This window comes from Puma concolor, chromosome B4 (genome assembly GCF_028749965.1).
Source record: "Puma concolor isolate L17-30 chromosome B4, mPumCon1.1.hap2, whole genome shotgun sequence".
Lineage (NCBI taxonomy): Eukaryota > Metazoa > Chordata > Mammalia > Carnivora > Felidae > Puma > Puma concolor.
The window spans coordinates 79981086-79990708 of NC_141673.1; the positions used below are offsets into that span (position 1 = coordinate 79981086).

Below are 9623 nucleotides of genomic sequence, written 5' to 3' on the forward strand. Positions count from 1 at the left end.
AAAAAGGTGTAGCTGTACTGAGCTCAACCTCTCTAGGTCTCAACTTTGCCCCTCAAAGTTGGCAGAGAGTAATTGCTAACCCCCACATACAACTACAATGTTCTCAGGAGCTTGAACAACAAGATGTGCAAATGAACATACAGTCTTATTAATGGGCTCGCAATAGTTCACAGGTAGAAGTTAAGATGGCTATTCTGATTTTTTTGCTGCATTTCATTTTGTCACATCCAAGGGACAGTATTTTCCTCTTTAAGATGCATTCATTTTCTTAGGCATTATTATATCAGCTGTTCATTTGAAATAGAGTTCTCTGTAGACATGCCATGGCCAGTGACCAAGGAAAAGAGAAAGTATGTCTCATTTAGAAAATTGCTCTCGAGATATGATAAATGATACCCAAGTATCAGTGAAGAGCTGAGGTGTGTCTTAAAGCACCTACGCTATGCCCCAGGGGCTTAGTAATGGTAAGATATTATCTTTAATAATGCTAATGAAAATGATATCTTTAAATAGCATTCTCCAATTTTCCAAGCATTTTCACAGATATTATTACATTAGATCATTGCAGAAATTCTGTTCTTAGGTGTAGTGTGTGATTCCTATTTTAAGATGTGGACTCAGAGGACTTCCTCATATTCTCACAGCCAAAGTAAGTAGCAGAGTTGGAAAGATCATTTGGTATTTTTCACCCTGAAGCCACTTCTATTTTTATATAGTATCGTATGTTTTTCACTATATTCTCTATAGTTGCGAATAAGCTTTACTTTCCTCAAATAAGTCTTAAAAATAAAATTCTTTCCAAGTTGTGTTTGATTTTATTGCTCTGGGTTTTAGCCACATAAATAAACATCTAAGCAGTGATCTCTCATTGAAGGTTTTATTATTTTCCACTGGCCAGTTGCTCATTTGTCCTTAGGGCTGCAAAGCTGGGGCCACCCTCAGCTTCTGGAGACTTCCCTCTGGTCCTTGCCTGTGGTCCTACATCTTGGAGCCAGCATGTTGAATCTCTGTCATACTTCCACTCTCTCTGAGTTCCTTTTCTGCCTCATATCTTTTGGCTTCCTCTTCTTCCAGCACAAGACTGTTCTCTGTTCTTAAAGGCAGAAGATTTTCGTTGTGAGGGCTGTTCCAAGGTTTCAAAAAGAGAGCAAAGAGTATTAGCAAGTTCTTTTGACTAGCAGATCCAAGCTATGTTCTCCAATATCTACTTTATAAGTAATATGTGAGAGTAATGTTTTCGTCTCCTTATATTTTTAGCTCCCATCTGCCTGATTCTTATGTGTAACTTGCAGTCAGTTCCAAATTCCAGTGAGGAAAGGATTGTTATTTATTGGTTTCCCTCAAATCCCAACACAAATAAAACATGGACAAGACCAGTAGCCTCTTCAAAATTTTTTTGGTGATTTTTCTATGCTTTCTGTATTAGTTTTCTGTTGCTGCCAGAACAAATTACCTCAACCATAACATCTTAAAGTAACAAAAACTTTGAGGCCTGCCTAAGAATTTTTTGTCTACTCTGAAATCGTAAATATTTTCACATATGCTTTCTTTGAGAAGCTTTTTAGTTTTTTGGTTTTGTATGAGATCCATGATCCATTTTAAGTTGAGCTTTGTGTACAGAACCAGGTAATGGTATGGTATGGTAAACAGCAATGTTCGTTTTTCTTTTCTTCATGGGTATCTAGTTGTTCTAGCGTCATTTGTTGAAAAGACTATTTCTTTTCTGTTGAATTTCCTTGGCAACTTGTCAAAAATCAATTGATTAAAGTACAAATAATATGTCTACTATGCTATACTTTATATAAGGAAAAGGGGGTATAAAAAATTATACATGTAATTGCTCACTTACACACCAAACATACAGAAAGGATAAACTGAAGCCTAGTGAGATTTACCTACAGGGAGCAGGAAAGAATGGAGTGCGAGAGTGGGGGAATGGGGACCAGCTAGTGGGACTTGGTGGGGAGAGACACCTTTCTGATGATAACTTTCTACACAGCTCTGACTCAGAACCATGGCAATATTTCACATACTCAAAGAATACATAATTAATTAAAAATCAACAGGGAAAGGGGTGCCTGGGTGGCTCAGTTGGGTAAGCATCTGACTCTTGATTTCCGCTCAGATCCTGATCTCACAGTTGTGAGATCCGGCCCCATGTTGGTCTCCATGCTGAGTGTAGAGCCTGCTTAAGATTCTTTCTCTCTCTTCCTCTCCTCTGCTCACGCATTTGCATGCTCTCTCTCTCTTTCTCTCTCATTCTGTCTCAAAAAAAAATCAGGGCACCTGGGTGGCTCAGTTGGTTGTGTGTCTGACTCTTGACTTCAGTTCAGGTCATGATCTCATGGTTTGTGAGTTCGAGCCCCACATTGGGCTCCGTGCTGACAGTGTGAAGGCTGGTTGGGATTCTTTCTCTCCCTCTCTCTCTCTCTCTCTGCCCCTTCCCCGCTCACTCTGTCTCTCTCTCAAAATAAATAAATAAGTAAACTTGAAAGAAAAAAAAATTTTAATGAACAGGGATATAAGGGAACTCAAAACAGAATACAAACATTAAAAAAATCAAATTTAACTATTATACATGAATAACATAACTACACTGAAGGGGTTGTAGAAAATACTAATCTCAACAATTTTGGAAAACAGTATTTTTGCTTTTTATTATAAAACCAAAGCAAAAAGCACTGGAACTATAGACATATATTGTACTTGAGTTGGTAAATTGGTTTCTCAAAGGAGTGTGGTAGGTTAGCAATTCAAAAACTACCTATGTGTACATGAGGATTGAAAAAATAAGTGAACATATTGTGGATAATAAGAGCCAGGTTGCTCATGATCAGAGAAAAAAGTAACAAATAAAAAAATGTAAGACCCCGTTGTGTAGGATTAGAATTACAGATATAAGAATGAGCTCACGAGCTTTAATATACACACATATAGATAGATATGGAACTAAATATATGTAGGTAGGAGTTAGTGTGTGTGTGTGTGTGTGTGTGTGTGTGTGTGTGTGTGTGTGTGTGTACACCTCTAGGAAGGGCCAGGATTGGCAGTGGCATTTGTACCTGAGTCTCTCTGACAACAGACTATAGTCTTCTCACCCCAGTACCTTGCACTGCCCTATCTGCCTACTCCTTACCCTGCTTTATGTTTTCTTCCATATCCTTGGTAATGTGAACAGGTCTCCCACACTCAAAGGCTGAAGACACTGAAAGAGTGAGGGAAATGCTCCTTTGCAATGGTATTGGAGTAAACTCTGTTTTTCCTTAGATTGATTAGCTGCAAGTTTAAAATTTCCAAATGTAATTGCCTTTAAAAATTGGTTAAATCTGGAAAGGGGTGGGAGTCTTCAGCAGACTGGCAGTTATGTGCAGATTGTTTGACTTTAATATATTTATAGAAGCTGTGTCTGTCACCAGGCCTCTGGGAACACTTGTACTATTTAAAATATAAATTAGAAAAATATGCTGACGGAATTGTCTGCCCTGAGGAATTTTCCCCTAATCATAGCCCTCATGCCAATGGAAGAATTTCTTCTTGGCTATCCCTTTCTAGACAGAAGTTGGAGCATGCAGCTGAGACTTAAAAGTTTGCTAATGCTTAAAAATTAACCAGAAATGCTTTGTCCCAACACACGTTCATTTCAGGCTGGAGATCCCCGCCCCCCCCCAACAGCATTTCCATTCTTCCTTCCTCTTCTCCTTTCCCCCACCAGGAGTGCCCCCCTTCCCCCTGACCTCCCTTCTCCCACATCCCTTTCAGACGTCTGTGGCTTTGCTGTGCTGTCCCCTTCTTGAATGACCTCACTGGTTCCTTGTAACGACCCCTAAGGTCCTAAGACCCTGTCAGAATCTGGATGCAGCCAACTCTACTGAGCTCCTACTGTCCCCTCCTCCTCCTAAGTCCACATGCCCCACATTTGCATCTGCTCGGTTCCCCACCAGCTTTTACTCCCTGCTGCTGACCAGGATCCAACACACTCCCACTCTGGTCTTGGCCAATTGGTGTAGATCCCACAGAGCTCCTGTCAGGGGTGACCTGCTCTGCCTCACATAGCTAGCGGTACTTTATCTGTTTGCATGGGCTCCTTGCATAGAGTCTTTGCTGTTACTGATGCTCATTGTATATATTTCCTGCCAACCCAAAGCTCTAGGAGAGCACAGAGTCTGTGATAACCGAGGTAAAGTGCCTGACACCCTGCCTGGCACGCACACAAAAAAGCTCTTGATAAATAGAGGTTTTCACTTCTCTCTCCTACATTAAGAAACAGTTATCCATAATGCCTGGCTTTTAGTAGATGATCAATAAATATTTTTAGATAATGTACTGTGGCAGAACTTGTTAGAGAGAAATTTGAACAATTAAGTATTTAAAAACATTTCTGGACTCAGATTTTCTATTTGGGGAGTCTAGAGCCTGGGTGTGTGTTAGGTACTGTTCTCAACAGCAGTGTGATACTATTATAATCACAATCCTAGGCAGATCCTGACTTTTAGCCCCAGAACCCACCAATGGAGATGCATCCTTACAATGCCTATGTGATATGCACTCCACCCTCTCCAACCTTATCTACTTTTTCCCCTCTTTCCCACTCTTCCTCAGCCATTCTGTCCTCTTCGATGTTTCCTCAACATGCTAAGCATGATTCTGCCTCAGGGCCTTTGCATATCCACTCTTTGTCCATAATACTTTAAGAGATCTGTATAGCTCTTTCCCTTCCCTCAGTCAAGACTTCTCTCTATATTACCTTCTCATTGGGGCCTTCCCTCACTATCCTATTTAAAATTGCACACAGACACACATATCCTTTATCCCTCATTCCATACTTTGCCCTCATGAGCCTTTATTACCTGCTAATATACTATGTAATATATTTATATTGTATTTTTTTTTTCTCTACTCTCCTTCCACTGCTATGAAAGTTCTCTGAGAGCAGTGATTTCCCCCCATTTTATTATCTTCTATATTCCTAACCTAGCATCCATAAGTAGATATTTATTGCAAAAATGAATGAAAGCAATCAGGTAGGATACCAATTTCCCCTGGTTCTGTAAAGAGATACATCCTTCATTTATGGCCTTCTCTGTTTGACTAATGTAGTCTCCCAATCACATTGACTAATGAACAACATTTGCATTGCATTGAGATAAGTTACTTAAAATTAATTAATTCAAATCAATTTATTTTAAATAAATTAAAATACTTTTTTGCTTCTCTTGCATCTAAACATTGTTACCCAACTTTGTTGTTACAACCATAGCTGCTGAAATAGAAGCCTGGAAAATACCAAAATTATAGAAAAAGTGATCATTTCAAGGAAGGCTATAAACATATAAAGCAGAATGGAATTTGTACTACACAAACTACTTTTATTCATTAATCCAGAAGATATCTACTGAGAGTGTATCATGTTCCAGGCCAGTTCTAGAAATTGCAGTCACAGTAGTGAACATGACAGGTCCTGTCCTCATGAAGCTATGTCCACAGACAACGAACAAGGCACATGTTTCAAGTTAAGGTCAAGGCTGGAGATAAAATTAATGTGATATGAGAAGATACAGAGTGGCCCCTCCTTTTCTCTGCCATTGTGGTGTGTGTGGTTGACTGTTCCCTGCCATGTCTTTTCACAAGACTTTCAGGATCAAGTGATTCCTGGTCAAGAAACAAAAAGCAGAATCATCCTGTTCCCCAGTGGGATTTGGATGAAACCTGGTAATAAAATCAGTTACAACTCCAGGAAGAGACACTGGAGAAAAACCAAAGCTGGATCCACAAGAAATCGCCCATGAGATGGCACATGTATTTATGTTCATCAAGGTCACTTGGTCATACCATATCACTCTCTAAACATCACTGCTACTTGAACAATTAGGTGTGTTTTACTGGGAAAAAAAATTTTTTTTCTCTATTTCTATGCTTCTTCACTAGTAGGTTTGTATAGTAATAAATATGTGAGACCTTTTGTTTGGGGGGAAAAAGAGTCATGGGATCTATTTTATACGTGCTAGTCAAGAAAGGTAGAGTAGAAGGACTTTGAGCAGAAATCTGAATGAGGTGAGGCAGAAAGTCATATGATGTAGGAACAGCAAGTGTAAGTTCCTGAGGCAGGAGTGAGCTTGATGTGTTTGCCATCCTCATCTCCTTCACTGCTGCTGATGGTTTTGTGAGACGGGCATAAAAGCTTACGTGGACCTGTGCATCCTCGGGGAGACATGGAGAATGGCAACGGAAATGGGAGCAGGTCTCAGTTTCACATTTTTACAAGAGATGGAATCAGTGCCTTGCTAATGTGGTCCTAAAACTAGCAGCATCAGGACCACCTGGGAGCTTGTTAGAAATACAGATTCTTGGGTGGCACCCCATACTTACTGAATCAGAAATTGCAAGATAGAGCCTCAAAATCTGCCATTAAGCAAGCCTTCCCTGTGATTCTGATACACAAAAGCTTGAGAAGGTTTGAAAAAGATGATCTTAAATAGCTAAACTTCAAAATTCTTTTTTTTTTTTTCAACATTTATTTATTTTTGGGACAGAGAGAGACAGAGCATGAATGGGGGAGGGGCAGAGAGAGAGGGAGACACAGAATCGGAAACAGGCTCCAGGCTCTGAGCCATCAGCCCAGAGCCCGACGCGGGGCTCGAACTCACGGACCGCGAGATCGTGACCTGGCTGAAGTTGGACGCTTAACCGACTGCGCCACCCAGGCACCCCTAAACTTCAATATTCTTATTAAAATGAAACCAAGATCCCAGACTTTAGCCTCTACTACAAAGCTGTAATAATCAAGACAGCATGGTATTGGCACAAAAACAGACACATAGACCAATGGAATAGAATAGAAACCCCAGAACTAGACCCACAAACATATGGCCAACTAATCTTTGACAAAGCAGGAAAGAACATCCAGTGGAAAAAAGACAGTCTCTTTAACAAATGGTGCTGGGAGAACTGGACAGCAACATGCAGAAGATTGAAACTAGACCACTTTCTCACACCATTCACAAAAATAAACTCAAAATGGATAAAGGACCTGAATGTGAGATAGGAAATCATCAAAACTCTAGAGGAGAAAGCAGGAAAAGACCTCTCTGACCTCAGCCGTAGCAATCTCTTACTTGACACATCTCCAAAGGCAAGGGAATTAAAAGCAAAAATGAACTATTGGGACCTCATGAAGAGAAAAAGCTTCTGCACTGCAAAGGAAACAACCAACGAAACTAAAAGGCAACCAACGGAATGGGAAAAGATATTTGCAAATGACATATCAGACACAGGGCTAGTATCTAAAATCTATAAAGAACTCACCAAACTCCACACCCAAAAAACAAATAATCTGGTGAAGAAATGGGCAGAAAACATGAATAGACACTTCTCTAAAGAAGACATCCAGATGGCCAACAGGCACATGAAAAGATGCTTAACGTCACTCCTCATCAGGGAAATACAAATCAAAACCACACTCAGATATCACCTCACGCCAGTCAGAGTGGCTAAAATGAACAAATCAGGAGACTATAGATGCTGGAGAGGATGTGGAGAAACGGGAACCCTCTTGCACTGTTGGTGGGAATGCAAACTGGGGCAGCTGCTCTGGAAAACAGTGTGGAGATTCCTCAAAAAATTAAAAATAGACCTACCCTATGACCCAGCAGTAGCACTGTTAGGAATTTATCCAAGGGATACATACTGAGTACTGATGCATAGGGGCACTTGTACCCCAATGTTTATAGCAGCACTTTCAACAATAGCCAAATTATCCAAAGAGCCCAAATGTCCATCAACTGATGAATGGATAAAGAAATTGTGGTTTATATACACAATGGAGTACTATGTGGCAATGAGAAAGAATGAAATATGGCCCTTTGTAGCAACGTGGATGGAACTAGAAAGTGTTATGCTTTCAGTTCATACAGAGAAAGACAGATACCATATGTTTTCACGCTTATGTGGATCCTGAGAAACTTAACAGAAACCCATGGGGGAGGGGAAGGAAAAAAAAAGAGGTTAGAGTGGGAGAGAGCCAAAGCATAAGAGACTCTTCAAAACTGAGAACAAACTGAGGGTTGATGGGGGGTGGGAGGGAGGGGACGGAGGGTAATGGTTATTGAAGAGGGCATCTTTTGGGATGAGCACTGGGTGTTGTATGGAAACCAATTTGATAATAAATCTCATATATTAAAAAAAAACAGTATTGCAACAGAAAAAAAAATAAAATGAAACCAAGAGCACATGGTGGAAGCAGCCTCCATGCTAGGACGGCAAAGAGAAAAATGTGGACGGTACCCTTAACTCAACACTCATATGCAGCATTTCTCTGCCCCTCCCCCCAAGAAACGGTCTGCAAATCATTTATAGCCAGGCACTACCAGTGCTATTCTTTTGGAAATTGTCTCAAAAATGCACACATTGGGGCGCCTGGGTGGCGCAGTCGGTTGGGCGTCCGACTTCAGCCAGGTCACGATCTCGCGGTCCGGGAGTTCGAGCCCCGCGTCAGGCTCTGGGCTGATGGCTCAGAGCCTGGAGCCTGTTTCCGATTCTGTGTATCCCTCTCTCTGCCCCTCCCCTGTTCATGCTCTGTCTCTCTCTGTCCCAAAAATAAATAAGCGTTGAAAAAAAAAAAATGCACACATTATCTGTATCTCCCTCTCTCTGTGCCCTCCCCCGCTCATGCTCTCTCTCTCTCTCTCTTTCTCTCAAAAAATAAATACACATTAAAAAAAAATTTTTTTTAATGGGGCACCTGGATGGCTCAGTCAATTAAGCATCTGACTTCAGCTCAGGTCATGATCTCACAGTTAGTGGGTTTGAGCCCCGCGTCGGGCTCTGTGCCGACAGCTCAGAGCCTGGAGCCTGCTTCGGATTCTGTGTCTCCCTCTCTCTCTGCCCCTCCCCAGCTCGTGCTCTGTCTCTGTCTCTTTCTTTCTCCAAAATAAATAAACATTAAAAAATTTTTTAAATGCACACATTGTGCAAAGATCCATAAATGCTTATGAGCAGCTTTAGAGGATGAAAAAGAAGTAAAGGATCAGAGAGCGTAGTACCTGTGGCATCGGGTGACCTGTTGAATAACCCATGGCATCCTCCTTAACCTTTCATACCGTAGAGCTTTGGTTTTGTTTTGTGAATTTGGGTCTATGGCAATTCAAGGACATGATAAGCTCCTTGAAATTTTATGCAAAATTGTACGTTCATGTTCATTTTTCAGAAGATAGGGTCAGTAGTTTTCATAAAATATCCAAAAGCGTCCATGACTCAAAGAAGATTGAGAACAACTGTATAAAAAAAGGGTGGTTATTGAACTCTGGCCAGATATTAAATACAGCTTGAAAATCAAAAAGATTGGCTTTCTTACCCCAGAGCCTCTTAGTCTAAGTTCCAACATGGAGAAGAATTAGCTCTGTGGGTGGCATTTTTCTCTGTATATACAATATATCCTTTTAGGACTTATAACCTCATAAACAGCAATTTTATGCCTGTCAGTATTGTTTTGGCTTAAGAGGGTGGGGTCACAAATTCTGCTGGCCTCATTCCAGATCCACTGTCTTGTTTCCATGGCCTCTGTGGATGACACTAGGTTTTAGAGTCTACTTTTCAAAAAACCTAAATAAGGACACACATGCACACAT

General features: G+C 40.7%; 1 long non-coding RNA gene across 1 annotated transcript in view; it reads right to left on the bottom strand.

Moving 5' to 3' along the window:
• Positions 1–863: 863 nt before the first annotated feature.
• The window catches only part of LOC147579242 (uncharacterized), a 65266-nt gene continuing 56506 nt past the window's right edge, over positions 864–9623 (bottom strand). Inside the window, exon 4 of the long non-coding RNA XR_015253686.1 lies at positions 864–1123. This is a non-coding gene — a long non-coding RNA (uncharacterized LOC147579242). The remainder of the gene's footprint in view (positions 1124–9623) is intronic.